Source organism: Taudactylus pleione, unplaced genomic scaffold, assembly GCF_031769625.1.
Source record: "Taudactylus pleione unplaced genomic scaffold, aTauple2 ptg000814l, whole genome shotgun sequence".
Lineage (NCBI taxonomy): Eukaryota > Metazoa > Chordata > Amphibia > Anura > Myobatrachidae > Taudactylus > Taudactylus pleione.
Window position 1 is genome coordinate 1164007 of NW_028285216.1, and position 19121 is coordinate 1183127.

The window sequence follows — 19121 nt, forward strand, 5'->3', positions numbered from 1 at the left end:
CAAAGCGATATACTTCATCTTTACTCTTGCCACTTAAACCTATTAAAGGCACATCTTTTGGCCAACTTCTACTTGTCACATCTTTAATCTTCAGCCTTAAAGCCCTGTATTGGCTACTGGCATACTTCACTGATGGCCCTTTGAAAGAAGAGGAGCTATCAGTATCTCGAGAGTCATCAGCATCACAAATTCTGGACCTTGGCTTTATGTCAACAGACAATGTACTGGCACTGTTACCCTCAGATTCCGGACTCCCATGTCCACATAGGACAATTGAATATTTTCTCCATTGATCCACATAATTTACCTCATGGCTTTGATGGCTATCTGCCACTTCAATAAGGCATAGATTTCTTGGATTTTCTTGTGCTCCCGATTTTTGAGCCTTGAAAATATAATGAACTTCCACATGTTCACCAGCACAGGTTGAAGTTCACTTTCCACAGAGGTCTTTATTTTCCAATTCGCTTTAGCTGGACATTTTGCTTCAAGCTTTGTAATTTGAGACCTCTTCACTTCCTCACAGATAAATTCAGCTGTATTGCAAGTTTTATCCTGGTTGTATGATGGCATTACTTCATATACACGAGAATTACTCTTCACAAGACTGTTACCATTAACTGCTGTAAGGTTCAGTTTTCCACTGCAAAAATGCATGACTTGGGCACATTCACATCACTGTGCTCATATAGTGACATCAGAGTCTCATCTTTGGAAGCCATCAACATATCTGTAGATTTCTGTACATCTTGTACCTTTGCCTCACAGGTTATGCGATTACCATCTGTATACGTTATTTCTTTATTGCCAATTTCAGACACGGTTTTGCAACCTGGACCTGTGTCCCTTTTGGAAGACTTCACACCCTCAGCTATTACTGTAAGCTGAAAGTCACTGCAAGGAATCTCATCCACTTTTCCAAGATGGACCTTTAGGGAATTTCCCAACTCCGATACTTCTGTCCCTTCTTGTACACTGGTATCATTAACGAGGACATCTCTATGATCACATTGCTGCTGAAAAACATTATTCTGGAACATCTTACTTAGTTCCTGCAATTCACTGTTTGTCCACTGCTCATCACACAAGACACTTTGTACCAGAAGCATATCACTCTGCGCGCCAGCCTTTTAAGGATCATCTTGAACCAATTGCTGCTTGTGATTATGTACTTCTGCCACACTGGTTTCAGCAAAGACATCTGATGCCATTTTAGGTCCAGAATCCAACTTCAGAATGTTATTTAACTTCTTTTCCTCTAATTTCCCACTACCATGTGGAACGTTTAATGAGATGCAGACAGCTGCTCTTCCAGATGGGCAATTTTCACCATGGCGCTTTCCAACTTGCTCACGGATTGCAGTAGATTGCGCTCCATGACTTCAAATTCAGCAACTCTTAACTTTTGTACAATTATTTCAGACTCTGCCATGTTTAATTCACATTGCAACTCCATTTCTTTGGTATTCCTCTCCACTTGGAATCTTTGCAACTGGTCCTGTGTACTTAGCAGACACTTCTCAAGGTTCTCACTCTGCTCTTGCAACTTCCAAACCCTGCCATGGGCAAGGTTAAGCTCTCTCCACAGATTCACTTTGCTTGGTGGCTTTATGCAGACTTTCCTCCAGGAATACATTTATTTCCGTCACACATTCTGAAACTGCTCTAGCTGCAGCTAAATTGGATTGGAGAGTTTGTGCTTGCTCCTTACAGCTGACTTTAAGACAGACCATCTCCATCTCTTTTCCTTCACGGTCAGTTTCCCACCGAGCGCCAGTCTGCAGCATCTCTTTTACTTCACAAAACTTTTCCGCCAAAGAATTTTTCTCCAATTCACAATCTTAAAGCTTTACTTGAGTGGACACAATTAAAGAGTATTTTTCTTTTAACACCAGAGTCTGATCCACCACTTTCACTTGCGTGCGCTCTACATCACTCTGATGTCTCTGGACACATTCTTTCAAATCTTTTACTTCCTGCTAAAGTACCACACACTTTTGCTGCACTTCAACAATATCTAGCTCTAATACATCATTCTTTGCTAGGAGCACAGTATTCTCATACTTTGCAACTCATTGGAACATTTTAGCCTCCTCAAGGCATTCAGACATAACCGCTAATTTGAGGTCTGTCTCTTTAAGAACATCAAGTCTTTTTTCTTCTTCTTGCACCAATGCTATTTTCAAAGATGACAACTCACTCTCTAATGTCTTTTCAATTTGCGGATGCAAAAGCTTCCCTTTTGTAGACTTGTCCTCAAAGTCACTTATCTGGTCGCAATAGCGCATAAGTGTTTCACGCCAAACTTCACACAAAGGCCCTGATTCAGAGCCGTTCGTTAACAGCAGTACGCTCGTTGCGTTCCGATGTTGAGTACCCGCGCATGCGTCGGTGTTACACTGCGCATGTGCGTACGGCAGATTGTGAGTTTTTTTTGTCTCGTTCGTCAAATAGCGTACAGGAAGTGGCATGTCAAATGTGATTGACAGAACAGGGCATTTTTGGGTGTTGACGGGGGTGGAGATGGAAAAACGCAGGCATGGCGAGGCATTTTTTGGGCGTACATACATAAACAAATGCGAATGTCAAATGTGTTCGTACCAACTCATACGTCACTGGATGATCCTCTTTCCCTTCAAAATGCTCGCACAGCTTAGGGGCTGGATAACTCAACCACAGTGGCGATGGCCTTCTCCTCCGTCCCGGCACTCCACGATGTAGCATCGATTAATCACGGCTTGTCAGAAACTCAATTAGTGTTGGATTGAAAACCGGCTTGGTATGTGTTTGGAAAGCAGTTTTTTTTGATAGCACAAAACCGAACGCAGGTGAAAATCATAGCTGCTAATGTCTGGATTACACAATCAATTAGCGTACATTTGTGGGGGTGTATTTTGGCCGCAATGTGTTAGTTTTGGACTATTGTAACAATAATGTCATCATGTTTAGGTTTGGTCCCTCATTTTGTGTTTGCAAGGTGATTTTTCCTCCTTAGGTAATGTTTTAAACGTTCCTTAACGAGCCCTTTTTTTTCAATGTGTAATTTTTTAGTTTGAACGTTGTTGGCTCGTGTGTCCGGATTAAATGTAACCCATTTTTACAGTAATGTCAGAATACAAAGTCGTACATTTGTGGTAAATTTATTGGTATCCCACAAAAAAAAAATACACATATTTAACTCAAACATTTTTGGCAGTGTTCATTCCACAATATTTATTAATTGTGCAAACAATAATTTTTGGGTAAACGAAAATTCAAAAATTCAAAACAATTCACAAGAAAGGAGAGGGAAGTTTTGGCCAGAAAGGAATATGAGGCAAGCACAGAAGGAGTGTGGGAAAAGTAGCCAATAGTGTCACCGTTTTTTCGCCCGTTTGGCTGGGGGAGGGAGGGCTCCAGACCGGGTCCGGGATGTCATCGGGCTGGCCTGTCCAGAGGCAGATGTTGTGGCCTCTGGACTAGGCACAGGGCTAGGCACATTTGGAGGATTGGCTGATGTTGTGCCAGAGGTGGAGGATCCTGATGTTCCGGCGGGAAGGGAGGTCGGCTCCACCATGTGCTGGCGAACGAGCTGCTCCAGGGCAGTGGCGATGCAGATGTTGGCCCTGGTATTTTCCGCCAGGGCCTGACCAATGGTCACGTTGGCCGCAGCATTTTGCTCCAGGGCCTCAGCCACCCGTACCAGACTGGCGTCCATCCTCTGCAGAATCTCCGTATGGAAATCCGATTTAAAATTGAGTTCTGTGAGGAGGGACACTGCCTGCGAGGGGGATTGCCCTGGACTGGCTTCTGCAGGGTCCTCAGCCGGATGTACTGGTTCCTCCCCTGCAGAGCCAGCAGAAATTCTGCGGCCAAGGCTCCCCTCTGGAGCAGACTCATCCGCCTGTGTCTCTGTTGGAAAAATGAGAAAACACTCACATTAGAATCTACATATTGGCACAATAACATTTCACAGTTGGTGACATCACAACATTTACCTGGGACAACATGAGGAGCCGCAAAGTCTGGCATGTCCGTATCCATGTTGGACACGCCAAACACCTCCACAGGCTGCACACACCCCTGTGCCAGCTCTTCTAAATCAGTCAACTCCAATGACACAGGGGTGGGACCCCCACCTGTCCCCCTTGCATGCCTAGCCCTGTCCGCCAGTTTTTGCTTCAGGCGATATTTGAAGTCGGCCCATCTGTGGTATGAAATTGAAACCATAACTTTTTTTTTTATTTGGTTTTTGGTTTTAGGGTGGTCAAGTGTTTACTTACCGCCGTTTGACATCCCGGGCTAGACGGACATAATCACCCACCCTATTGACATCCACGGCTACCTCTTCCCACATTCTCCACTTCTGGCTTGCACTCATATTCCTGTCTGCCTGTGGCAGGATGTCCACACATTTCTGAATCAAAACCTCCATCTCCTTTCTTGTGAATTGTGGCTGCCTTTTCTTTTTGGCAGCTTTGCCCGGAATACTGGGCCCAGCAGCCTCTTCCATGTCATCCTCCTCACCTATGTGTGTAATTTTGGAGAATTGTCAACTTCACAACTTGCACAATATTATGTTTCTAATTAATCATTGAGTCAAAATGCATGAAATACTTACCGCCTGACTGTTGTCCATTGTTTCCCTGGTCTGTAGCCATGTGTGAGCTTCAAACTAGAAATACACCAGAATTGTGTTTTTGTCTCGTGATGTATTTATACATGCGTCCTTATTTTGCGGCCGCATCATTGATTGTGCGTTCCTATGATCCCTCCTTAATTTGTGCGGGAAACGAAACACTATTTATGGCTTGGGGCGTCTCGAATCGAGGTGGCGTTTATTGAATGTTGGAGGTTACGTTGGTTGGAGTTGATTGTTGGCTGGTGTAGGAGATAGCGTTTTTTGAAGGTTTTTTTTTGGATTTATTCTTTTTTTGATTTCCGTTCGTTTTTTTTCCCTTTTAATTTTTTTGGTCGTTTCCAGTTTTGGTAAGTTTGGGGAAGTCTAACTTTGGGTCAATTTGTCTCTCATTCTGGTGTCGATTTTTCTAATAAGTTTTTCCCGTCATTTCATCTCTCTTAGGTTTTATTTTGGCTCTGCCCCAAAGACATTTTGTTCCGGATTCTTATATATTATCTCTTGGTAAGTTCATTTGTTAAACTGTTTTGGAAATGTTCTTGTTTGTCTGTACGCAACTTTGGTTGGCCTTACACATGTAATGTTTGTTTCTGCAAAATCAAACTCTGTGTTTTTTAAATTTTTATTTACGCGGCGTTGTTGTAACTTGTATTAGCGAACTAATTAGCGCATTTTTACTACTTACTATTGTGACTTGTATTAGCGAACTAATTAGCGCATTTTTACTACTTACTATTGTGACTTGTATTAGCGAACTAATTAGTGCATTTTTACTACTTACTATTGTGACTTGTATTAGCGAACTATTTAGCGCATTTTTACTACTTACTATTGTGACTTGTATTAGCGAACTAATTAGCGCATTTTTACTACTTACTATTGTGACTTGTATTAGCGAACTAATTAGCGCTTTGTGAAATGTTTATTCATCCCTTAAAATTGTTTGTGTTTTTTCGGGAGCATTGGTTGCTTACATTTGGCCTCAATTTGACGTAGTGTGCGTAAAGTCGTTTTGCTCTTTGGCCAAATGTGTGTGTGTCCCCTTTTCTGTTTTTTCTAGCTTAAATTTTTGATAATGACATGGCCAGCATAAAATGAAGTATATTTTTGTTGTGATTATTTGCACTTTTCAAGCACCTCCATCATTTTATTCAAATGTCTTTGGATATGGGTGCCCTTAGTGTGGCCAAGGCCAATTTTTACCAAATAGCTGGCTTCCCACACATCATAGGGGTTGTGGATGGTACTCACATACCACTTCAGCCTCCAGCACGGCTGGAGGCAATATTTAGAAACCGGAAACACTATCACTCCCTCAATGTAATGCTGGTATGTGATGCCTCCCTCCAGATCCTGTCCCTGAATGCAAAATTACCAGGAAGTGCACATGACTCCTTCGTCATCCGGCAATCAGGGATATGGCACAAATTAACCAACCTACAGGCTGGTGATGCGTGGCTTCTGGGTAAGTGGAGACCTTTAGTACATAACAATGTTAAGCTTCATACAGAGTGAGCCTGATGTTGACTATTCTTTTTCACAGGAGACAGTGGCTACCCTTGCATGCCCTGGCTGCTCACTCCTTATTTGGCTCCCACACCAGGGCCACAAAGTGAGTATAATTCCGCACTTACAGCCACCAGGCAAGAGGTGGAGCGCTGTATCGGCCTTTTAAAAGGCCGATTCAGATGCCTCCACCGCTCTGGTGGCGAACTCATGTATTTGCCGGATATGGTTTCGAAAATTGTGGTCCTGTGTGGGATATTTCACAACATCGCCATAAGGAGTGGTGTCCCAATGCAGCCAGAGGATGCCTTACCTGAGGATGGCCCCCCCGAGGTTGGTCGGAGGTCAGTATGTGGGGGGGCCATACGCGATGATGTGGTGGCCAGATTTTTTAGGTAATTATTTGAAAAAAAAACAGTGTTGATACCTAATGTGGTTGGGTTTGTTTGAGAACATCTAATTTTTTGATAATTTTTTTCTCCATCTTCTGTTTTTTAACATAATCTTTGGCACTCCAACGATGACTACTTCCTGCTACCCTTACAAAACCTGTATGTGGACATTTTGGGGATATATTCTGGAACCCTTATTGCAGCGCCATATTTGTGGAATCATGTTGGCATGGTCCTTCGTCAACCAGTTCTTGATTTTTTGTTTTGTGATGTGGTTTTTTTGGTATGTGTTGTATTTGAGATTATCACTGTGTGTTTTGTTTGTGAGTGACCACTTTGATTTTTCAGTTATGTTGATAATAAATGTTTAGAGAGTGAAATGTTGTACCTTTTTTGGAACGTTACCAGCAAGTGTAACCAGGTTCACACACGTTACATTTGACTAAGGGGTAATGCAGTACTGACGTCAGTTGAGCTAAAATGTAATTTTTTTTCAGGGTCCAAACCAACACCAAAAGGAAGCCTGTACAATCATTTTGCTTCGTAAGATTGGCCTAAGCAGCTTGCACACCAACTAGGAACCTGTAAAATGTAGAAATATCTAATTGTGACTACACCAAAAAAGGGAAATCAGATTGTTACTGTTAGGTGTTTCTTGTGGCTGTTTGACATAAAAATACAACACACACTCTTAGTGTAAAAAAATGGAAATCCTTGCAGGAACAGTCTACTTATGTCAGGGTAAACAATCTGTGCTTTAGAAAAAACGAATGAGCCATAACGTTACTTCAAAAATAACAATTTATTTACATAATGGGCCAAAAAAAAAAAAACTAATCCCTAAGGAGGACCGACATACGGTCAACGACCACCAGCACCCCGATGATATTGTTGTGCATCTGGGCCACACAGGCGGATAATTTGGCCCGACGCCTCTGTTCCTCTGTGGGTGAGAAAAGTGTGGGGATTAATACAACAATAGTGAAACCACATTAAAAAAAAAGCCAAAACCAAACTCCACCAAAAACAAAAAAAAAAACAGCATTAAAACTCATCAAACTAAAATGGTGTAGGCCAAAAATACAAGGCCTATGTACAAATTCCGACAGGTGTGATATGTGTATGTGGAAAACAGCAGTAACAGATAAAGGCAATCGCCAAAATCCCCTAAAGTTTAGCCAAAAAACCCAAAAAAAGGAACCACCCATGATTACATACAAACAGTTTGTGTTGATAAAAAACCGCAAAGAAAAACATACCGGAAGACCCAATGCCAGCTACGGAAGGCCCTCCATCGTCCTCCTCGAAGGTGGCTCCATTCCCCAAAGATCGGGGCGGGGTAATGACCGACTCCGGGGAGGGGGTCATTCTAAGAGGGGTGGTTAGAGGAGAGGGGGAATTGGGACGGTGGGGAAGGAGGCCCGAAATTTCAGGCTGAGGGTCTAGGAAGGCTGGGGAGGAGTGGGGAATAGGGGAATGACTGGAGTTGGAGTGTTGGCTGGGGGTTGGGGAGAGTGGCCGTGATCGACGTCTGGCCGGACGCTGACGGCGTAGTCTTCGCTGGGCCCCTAAAAGATGTGAAACAAATTGTGGTTAGTTTCAACACAAATCCGCGCCACAAAACAATTTCAAATCCACCCCTAAAAAACCAAAAAAGCAGATATGAGGAGAATGAATAAATATGAAATACAGGGAAAACATGGCCATGCAGATATGAGGAGAATGAATAAATATGAAATACAGGGAAAACATGGCCATGCAGATATGAGGAGAATGAATAAATATGAAATACAGGGAAAACATGGCCATGCAGATATGAGGAGAATGAATAAATATGAAATACAGGGAAAACATGGCCATGCAGATATGAGGAGAATGAATAAATATGAAATACAGGGAAAACATGGCCATGCAGATATGAGGAGAATGAATAAATATGAAATACAGGGAAAACATGGCCATGCAGATATGAGGAGAATTAATAAATATGAAATACAGGGAAAACATGGCCATGCAGATATGAGGAGAATGAATAAATATGAAATACAGGGAAAACATGGCCATGCAGATATGAGGAGAATTAATAAATATGAAATACAGGGAAAACATGCACACACAGTTAGGGCCACAAAGACAAACATGAAAACTACAATCCATAAAACTTACTTTCTGCGATCTGCATGCGAAAGCATGCCAGCAAGCGGGGCGTCCGCCGTTGCAGGTCCGACCACCTGCGCTCAAGCTGCCCGATATGGCGGCGTGAGCCGAAGGAGCGCAGGCGGGCCCGTACCTCCGCATATGCGGAACGCTTCTCGTGGTTGGTGATGGGTGGAGGCTGGCTGGTGATCCGCCTATCCATGACCTCCGTAAGCACCAGCAGCTCGCGCCTGGTGAATGCAGAGGCTCTCATGATGGCAATGGTGTTTTTCATAAAAATCATTTTTGATAAAGTGCACCCAAATTTTATGATTGGCTAATGTATTTGGGAAATTAACAGGAGCAATTCTATTGGTTAGTGCATGAGTCATGTGTTCGACAGGGCCAGAAATCTGTTGAGACTTATGATAGGCTTGATGCAGTGACATGCGTAAGCAAATTTACATAAAGAAATGAACTCCGGGAAATATGCGGCCTGAAAAACAAATAGAACAATTATTTAATTGAGGCTAACATGTATTTTAACAATTAAAAGCGAATGTTTAAGCCGTACGTATTCTGCGGGTAAACACAAACACGGACATGAATAAAGTTTAATGCATTGTGTAAAAAAAAAAAAAAAAATAACCAATTAAGCTAACTGATATATTGATTGGCATGTTACGATTGAGGGAGGTAGGCAGAATAAACGAGTAGTTAATCGAAATCTGACAGTCCAACTTCCGGGTAGTACTAGTGCGTGCGTTCCCTTCAAGCCACTTCGGGGATGTACGCTCGCTATTTGGCATGCTCGTTAGTTAGAGGAGGGGTCGCCTGAGTTTGGGGAGGATGTTTGGCTGCGAGCGAAAATATGAGCGTGTGCTTGAATTTAAATATTTATTTACGTACTCCAAACGTACGAACGGTCACTTGCGTCCGGGTCTGAATTAGGGCCAAAGAGTCAACTTTTTCCATGCTGACATATTCCTCCCCTAGTGAACCTTGCACATACACTGACCATACACACTGACATCTTTTTGAAAGGATTCACCACAGAGGATTTCAAACAGCTTTAAATAACTTCCATGTAACCGACTTTCTTCACATTCAGATTGTAAACTCCAGCCCGGGTTTTCCATCTCTCTAGACTGAGAATGAAACTTTGTAACAAAAATTCTGACTTTAGAATTTTTATTTTTATTTCCCATGATTCTTGGCACAAAATACACAGGAACAACTTGTTTTTGTTTTTACTGTATCGCAATTTGTCTTCAAAAGTATTTTCAACACAGCAAAACATTTTTCTTTATGTGGCACTACAATTACCAGCATGTACCAAGCAGTCTCAATAGCCTTTCAATAGGAATCTCTGCTCCACACCACACTTGATTAGCCACACCTGACTTAATGAGCTCGAGCAATTCACCAGGATAAACCACACAATTTATTTTAACCCTTCCAATGCTGAGGAAGTGCACATTTCTCTTCATAGATAATATACTTGAATACTTCTGTTTCTGGCAAACTTTGCATCTCCCATAAGCCAGCAACTTGTGTAACATTTATGTCTCTTCCTTTCCAAGGAAAAGATGTACACTGCAGCAATAGTGTACACTTGCACACAATTTTTTTATGTTTAAACAAAGCTTCACAACAAACTTATCTTCACTCACCACCTTGACGAGCATTCCACCATGCAGGTGCAGTGAGTCTCCTTATGTCCAATTCTGCTGTGCAATAAGCATCCATATTTCCATTTGTATTCTTGCATAAAGTCTTTGTGCATAGTATCTTTATGCGTAGAATCTTTTGCCCGCATTCTCCACCATATGTGATATCTTGGGGGTAATTAGCTCAGCAGAGGATGGATTGGTGCAGTGTTTAAGTGATTAATGAGGGTCCACACACAGCTTTCAAGTAAATAAATTATGCTTTACTTTCCAGCATGGAAAGCCAGGAAACAAACAGAAAATAATAAACAACCTAGCTCCTATTTAGGGCGTCTAACTCACTTCTTGAACCCTCTCTATAAGGGTACACTTAATCTGCCAATAAAGTCTCTCACAATATCTGTGCCTTCCCTGTATCCTCCAGGTATACAGTAGGTCCTGGCTTCCTCAGCCTGCAGCCCCGCTGCTTCAATGTCACACAGTCTGAGAGGCTTATGGTCCCCCCTTGCCTCCTACAAGGTCCAGACATAGGCCTCCTGGCCCCCAATGGCTCGCTTAGCTTCACTGGGCTCTCTGGCTGCCACAGTCTCACATAGACTGTTTCCAGCAGCAGCCTGACTGGTCTGCATTCTCATCAGCCCACACAGGCAGCAATTAGGATTTTCCCACAATGCTTTTTTACTCTGTGTGGGCGGATCTGTCCTGCCCCACAAAGATTCAGCTGCTCACCAGTGCCATCTCTGGTGATACTGCCACAATATATATGATACTTTTTATCTGGAGGGGTGATAGGAGCACTCTTGACCAATTTTGCTTCTATTTAAATAATTATGAGTATAATATCAATCTGACATTCTCCATTGACAAAAAAATCAATCACCTTATACTTACAAAATTGTAGATTATGTACAAAAACATATACAAAACCAACTCCTCATCATATATCCACGCAAATAGCTGTCACCATGTGATTTGGCTCAAATCTATTCCTGGAGGACAGTTTAACCACTTAACTGACGAATTCTCTCTCCAAAAACCACTCCGAAATTGTCATTTTTTTTTATGATTGAATTTGGACAGGAACAGCTTTTTAAAACTTATCCAACACGATTTTCTAAAATAAATTTTTTTTTTAAGCACTGTATACCATAAAAATGGCAATTTTTATGCTATATAGTACTGTTGGCCATCGATAGAAACATCAATTGTGACCACATCTACCGATGTTTCCTTAACATTGGTTGAGGGCTGCCATCTATATATACGTGTATATATATATATACATATATATATAAACGTGCATATATATGTATATATATATATATATATGTATAAATGTACAAACATATATATATATATATATGTATAAATGTACAAACATATATATATATATATATATATATACACACACATATATATATACATATATTATGGCCAGGGTTCTGATTTATTCATGGGGGTGGGGTTATCATCAATGGGGAAGAGGCTGCTGATAGCGGGGGTGGAGTGAGGGAAGGACAGCGCTGACAGCGCTACCTTTCCTGCCCGGTGGCTGCTGCTAGCCGGAGTTGGAGGGAGAGAAGGACAGCGCTGTTAGCGCTGCCTTCTCTGCCCTGTCAGCAGCCACCGGGCTGCAGCTAGCCGGCAAGGAGGGAGAGAAGGACAGCACTGTTAGCGCTGCCTTCTCTTCCCTGTCAGTAGCCACTGGGCTGCTGCTCTCCGGAGGAGGGAGAGAAGGACAGCGCTATCAGTGCTGCCTTCTCTTCCCTGTCAGCAGCCGCTGCTGCTAGCCGGAGTAGGGAGAGAAGGACAGCGCTATCAGTGCTGCCTTCTCTGCCCTATCAGCAGCCGCTAGGCTGCTGCTAACTGCTGGAGGAGGGAGAGAAGGACAGCGCTGTCTTCTCTACCCTATCCTCTCGGTAGCCGCCAGTGATCGGCCCACGGGGAGGGGCAAAGTGTGCAGAGGGACCAGGATGTCCCTCTGTGATTGGTGGCTGCTAGAAAATGATTTTCCAGCAGTTACCCATAGAGCTTTTCTGACTGGTTGTATCAGATACGACCATGTCAGGGAAAGCCCAGTCTGGTATGGTCGTATCTGATATGACCATGCCAGGCAAGTGGTTAAAAGACGTAGACGCAAAAGCCGAGATCCGCGAAAAAGTGTCACCAATTGCATCTTTTTGGCTGTCAGAAACTTATCTCCGTATTCAATTCCAGCCGGGTTTCGCATACGCGGAAAGTCAATGCAATGTAATAGGCAAAAAGATTTGCCTCTGAATAGCAGGAGAAAAGAAGTGCAACATTTTTATTTTGGGGTGCAAAGGTGGGGAAACCACTCAGAACACTTGGGACAGCCCCCCAAAGGACAACTGTGTCAAAAAATTCCTGGAAAAGACTGAAAAACACCCAAAAAAAGTACTTTCATTTTGGGGGTGAAAAAGCATAGTGTGGGGACAACTTCAAAAACTAGTGAAATAAGGTTCTGAGGGTGTTCTAAGAAGGGGTTAAGTGTTTTGGGGATTGCAGGTGCTTTTACGAGGGAGAAATTTCATTTTTATTAAAACTTCACTTTACAGACATCAAAATATGCTTGCACCCATTTTCAGGTACCTCAAATTTGCCAGGACTAGTTATTTTCTCCACTGCTATAGCATACTGCTTTATGCTATTCTTCACCACTTGTGCATTAATTAGAGGCTATTGTACCAACTTAAGTACCCAAAACAGTAGTATTAGGACTAATCGGGATCTACTACATTAATCCCCAATGTTTCTGCATCTTTTGGGCGATTCAGGCTGATTTCCCCGAATCTGACACCACTTTCCGCCTGTTCTGACTACATGTGTCGCTATTTTTGCTTCTTTTGGAATTGAATACAGCGAATAGCGGGGACACGCACGCTAAGTTTCCGCAGCCAAAAGACGCGATGTAGGCGAAGAGTCCGGCACGTGGAACTTTATCGCGGGTGCAAAACTAATTGAATACCGCCCTAAGACTAATTGTACAGAGAGGGAGGTATTTGAATAACAGGCAGAAGCAATGAACTGTGGATACAATCGCAAGAAGATTGAGGAGGGCCTACGAGTGGCTGTTGACACAGATAGAAAGAACTTACTAAAAAGTACAGTATATATGCTATTGAATTAGAGTGTGGAAAATGTTATATTGGCCGCACAAGAAGACCCCTAAAAATGAGAATAGGGGAGCACCTCTGAAACATTAAGAAAGTCCTGGAATCACACCCTATAGCCTTGCATTTATAAAAGAACATAGCTGCTCTATAAATGCTATTAAGGCGTTTTATGGAATTAAGTTTATTAAAGGGACAGAAGAATGAAGGACACAATTGCTATGTTAGCTAGAACTGAAATGAAGTCTATTTATACATATAAGACTGTTGAAGCCGGGTAATTGGCTGAGACCAGATCTTAAATTAATATCGGGCGACGCCATCTTGTGTCGTCAGCACAAAACCATTGAGTACGATGCTTTATTAGATTATTACCGTCGTGCGACTGCTTTGCTCCCGAATATTGCTAAAAGTCCTACCATACCTCATACGCACACTAAATAACACATAAAATATATAGGACGCACAGCGCACAGTTGCGCTGTTTATCAAAGCACTCTACACATAAACGCACCATGCATATTAGCGACTATACGCAATATTCTTACACTTACACATACCAAAAACTAATAAAAAGGTTCCTCCACATTAAAAGCTAAATATTAGAGGTATTATTAGCAAATACTTTTGTTGTGAAATTAAATGTATACGATATTTAAGGTACATAAGCTAGTAGACATATCATGTTTGGTACCATTCTAAATCACTGTATATTTGTCGATTTCCGGTTCGACCCACTAGGAAATCGCATCATGCGTTCGCAAGATATAAACTATATGAAAATAGTGGTTAGAATGTGAAGCTGTATGAAGTGTTTTTTACTAGTTTAAACCAGTTCAGGTTGTTTGACTGATCGGTGGGAAGATCCGTATCAGGTGTTGCTGACGAGTACAACCTCATTGAAGGTGGCGGAAAGAGATACCTGGGTCCATTCCATTCACTGCAGGAAGGTCAACTATCCGGTGGAGATACAAGGTGGAGTCGAAGCAGATAACGCAGACCTGTTAATTGCAAGCTTGTTCCGGGAGAATTAAAGACTGCAGTGAGATACCTGAGCTAGGGAAATTTACAACCCCCTAATCCAGCAAATGGAGTGGCGAGCTGGGGTTGCGTTCCTATTTTTTTCCAGAGTTCTCATCATCCTTGTTTGGTTTGGGATGTCTTGTTTCTGTAACGGTGGACAGATGATGGAGGGAGAGGTCGATAGTGATACCGATGGAGTGGAGTCGGGAGAAGGAGCAATATATTCACAAGGGCGGTATCTGACCAAACTCAGGACCTCATTCAGAGTCAGTCGAAGTGGCCGCACAGTCGTATGGGAAAAGGGGCCGGATATTCAAATGATTCCCTCGCAAGTTGCATCCCTAAGTTCGGATCGGTAGTTGACCGACCAAGTGGAGGAAGCGGTCGGAATTAAAAAAAATACACCCCCTTCCCGTACGCATTGCATGTCATCTCTGGGCATATAAGGATTAATCTGGACAATCGGGAACCATCGAAATTGGTCGTAGAGCTTAAGGTTGACCATACCCTCTCTTAAGCTCTACGATCATGTCAGTGTAAAAACCTCCCATGTCACATGTGCCATGACGCTACTTTGTTAATTATGCACTCCCATAAACCATATGCCCTCCCATAAAACGCCGTTCGCATAATTAGGCACGCCTGCGGTCGGATCTCCACTCCCCCGTTTTCAAGCACCTTCCCCTGTTACCACACACAAACGCCTCATTCTGTCACTCAAACTACCGACCTAGCTGTGTTCAAGGAGAGAGAAATTTCTGATCGCAGCGGCTAGTTTGCGCATGCGTATTGCGAACTTTACGCATGCGCAGTATAGCGAACATCGGTGGCGTACGACCATGCGGCCGCAACGACTGACTCTGAATGAGGTCCTCAGTACAGTAATTAAGAGATCTGTCATTCTAGAAACTCGGAGTCAGGGTGAAGGTCTATTGTCTGAGGAAAACTGTATGTGTGCAAACTGTGGATCTCTAATTGATGAAAAGTGCATCCAGCGATGCCAGTCCAAGAGTAACCTGTATTTGGGCGAGCATCCCTTAGAGGATTACCATTCCTTAGTGGGTAAGGTCTTAAACCAGACTGAGTGTTGGGTTTGCACTCATGTGCCTTAGGGACAACATAATGTAGGTTTAGTACCACTCCCGTTAACTGTCTCTGAGGTTCTTGGATCACTTAAGGGGAAAACGCTGGATGGGAAATTCGTTAAGTCCCAGCCTCCAAATTTTAAGCTCCATCAGTACCAAGTGGATAGATCCCTGTTATGTTTAAACAGCACCATTTCCCATTAAGCAGGAAAGTGTTAGGTGTCCGGGAACAATCAGACAATGACCTTTTCACACAGAGCTGATAATGAACCAGTAGAATTTGGACATATACATAACCTTACCAATGGAAGATACTTCCGTTATAAATATACACTTAGTTCTACCAAGGTAATGGTTGGCAGAGTACCAGAAGGGTACTGTGCAGTTATTGTACAACCTAAAATGTGTATCAGTCAAATGGGAAAATATGGGGTAGGATTATTTGTTAGAGAATTGTGCCCGATGATAATGATGCATTCTATCTCTTATGTACTCCCAGACGATGTGTATTTTATATGTGGAAGGAAAGCGTACAAGTGGCTCACTCCGAGTTCTGAAGGTTTATGTGATCTGGGAAGGGTACTCCCAGAGGTTATGACCCTTACACATGGTGAAATGCTTGGTATTCATAAAAACACACCATCACCATATCTTCATACACAGTATGAACACAGAGACAAAAGAAATATGATACCTGGTGATGTACATACAGCCACACAGTTGATTAGCGAAACAACTGGCTTCCAAATTTTGATAGCATTAGATCCCACCAGGATCGCTTGGGGTACTTTACATTATAGATACATCCAAGACCTTTCTAAATTAATAGATAATATCACCGAGATGTATGATGACATGTTCAGGTACACTGGTAAGGAGCTACAGGCCTATAAGAAATAACTAGTATTAAATTATTTAACAGCTGTTACTGGTGGATACTGTGTGACTCTGGCCACCAAAATTGCTGTCAAGTGTTGCACTTATATTGCAAATAATACTGGCTATCCCAAGGAGGTGATAGACCGGAAAATGGATGAAATTCTGCAGCTGAAATGGGAATTTCGAAAGAACCATAATGCCTCATTGACTGAGGTAGAGAAAAAGGTAGAAGAATGGTTCAGTTTGGTGGGTCCAGGAAATGGTTGCTAGTGTAGGTAAACTCTTGATCCTCATATTGGTTTTCATCTTAGTAATTGGTTTATGTGCCAGAAGTGTTCCTGCTGTGTTGAATTGTGGAAAATTTAATTCTAAGGTAAACCGGGAGCATGAAATTATGATGGTGCTTAGTAGTAATAGTGTGCATACTAAGGTAAATGAAGAACTGCATTACAATCCTGAACTATAATGTACCATCAGATGATGTATAGATTTAGCCATGCATGAAATGTATTATTAAATGTTATTTTAAACATCCTAAATAATGTAAGTCCCTATCCCCTTCAAGACTTTCTTTATAGGTTAGGTGCATCCCCACATCTTTCCAATGATCTTCCATGATCCGCGGTGTGTGTATAAGGGTAGTTTTATGTCCCTCCCAGGGACACATTATTGATGGTTTAATGACCACATTGTGCCATCCCATAACATAACTTTAAATAATATTTCATTGTGTATGACTGAATAAATTTAAGACCAGAGTGTGATAGCGTATTGTTTGCTATCAAAGGGTGGACTGTCAAAGCCGGATGATTGGCTGAGACCAGATCTTAAATTTATATCGGGCGATGCCATCTAGTGTTGCCCCTGACAACGTCATCTTGCGTCATCAGCACAAAACCATTGAGTACGATGCTTTATTAGATTATTACGGCCGTGCGACTGCTTTGCTTCAAAATATTGTTAAAAGTTCTACCATACCTCATACGCACACTAAATAAAACATAAAATATATAAGATGCACAGCACACAGTTGCGGTGTTTATCAAAGCACTCTACACATAAACGCACCATGCATATTAGCGACTATACGCAATATTCTCACACTTACACATACCAAAAAATTATAAAAAGGTTCCTCCACATTAAAAGCTAAATATTAGAGGTTTTATTAGCGAATACTTTTGTTGTGAAATGTAATGTATACGATATTTAAGATACATAAGCTAGTAGACATATCATGTTTGGTACCATTCTAAATCACTGTTTATTTGCAGATTTCCGGTTCGACCCGCAAGGAAATCGCATCATGCGTTCGCAAGATATAAACTATATGAAAATAGTGGTTAGATTGTGAAGCTGTATGAAGTGTTTTTTACTAGTTGAAACCAGTTCTGAGGCGGGAAAACCACACAAAGCAACATCTGAGGAACTGGGACATACCCCTAGTGATGCTATATGAACTGTCCAATGACCTGCATCATACCAGAATGTCCACGAGCAAGACCCAATGGAAACCCGTTAACTAGTTTCTTTGTTCTGGGAGGGTATATAGCTTGCATACTGGTTCTAGTAAACAGCCATTCTTCTTGGATCACCACAAGCTTCTGAACGGATGACTGTATGAACCAGAGCGCACGCGTATGTATTTCTCTCTAGCAATTTAAGGGTATTATTTCTAGATCAAAATGCATCAGAGGGGGCAATTCATTTAAAACAACCTAGGCTGCTGCAGACATACATAGTATTGCTGCATGATAATGCCAGGCCACACTCAGCCAACCACATGTGTGAGTTGTTAGGGTGCTACCATTGGGAGGTACTTCCCTACAGCCCTGACCTGGCACCGAGTTATATCCATCTCTTTGGACCTTTGAAGAAGCACCTGGACAAAAGGCAATTTGCAGCCGATGGTGAAGTTCAGCAAGCTGTCATGTCCTGGCCTCAGGCGCTTGACATAGATTTCTTCTATGCTGGGTTAGATGCCTTGGTGTACTGCTGGAAGAAATGCTTAGACAAGTATGGGGGCTATGTGGAAAAATAATCTGTACCAGGCCATACGTACTGTACTATTTATTATATGTATGAGTTTAATAAATTTACGCAATGAGCAGTCATGTTTCCTTATTTATTGAACCACTCTTGTATGTTAATAAGAATGCAAAAACTGTGTTAAGATTAGAGATGTGCGCCGACCCCCGTGTTTTGGTTTTGGATCTGAATCTCCCCTGGTTTTGGATTTGGATTGGTTTTGCCAAAACCTCACCTCTGTGTTTTGTTTTCGGGTTTTGGTTTTGGATCTGGATATTTTCTTACAAAAATCAAAAAAACTGCTAAAATCACATAAAATGGGCCTTTTTTGTTCCTACTGTATTAATAACCTCAATAACTTTTATTTCCACTCGTTTCCAGTCAATTTTGACCACCTCACAGCTCACAATATTGATTTTTTTTTTTTCATCTAGTTAAAGGGCCAAAAGGTTGCATCCAGCTTGCTGGCACAAAACTGATTGATATAATTATTAATAGATTTGAGGACTGTGCAAAGGTGATGGTTGGGATACTCTTGAGGATTTAAGAATTGATAGTTGATAGTTGGTGCAGCCTCTGGCTGTAAAATTGATAATAAATTAATTAAAAAACAATTCATTGGTGCAGCACTGGGCTGAATAATTAATAATAAA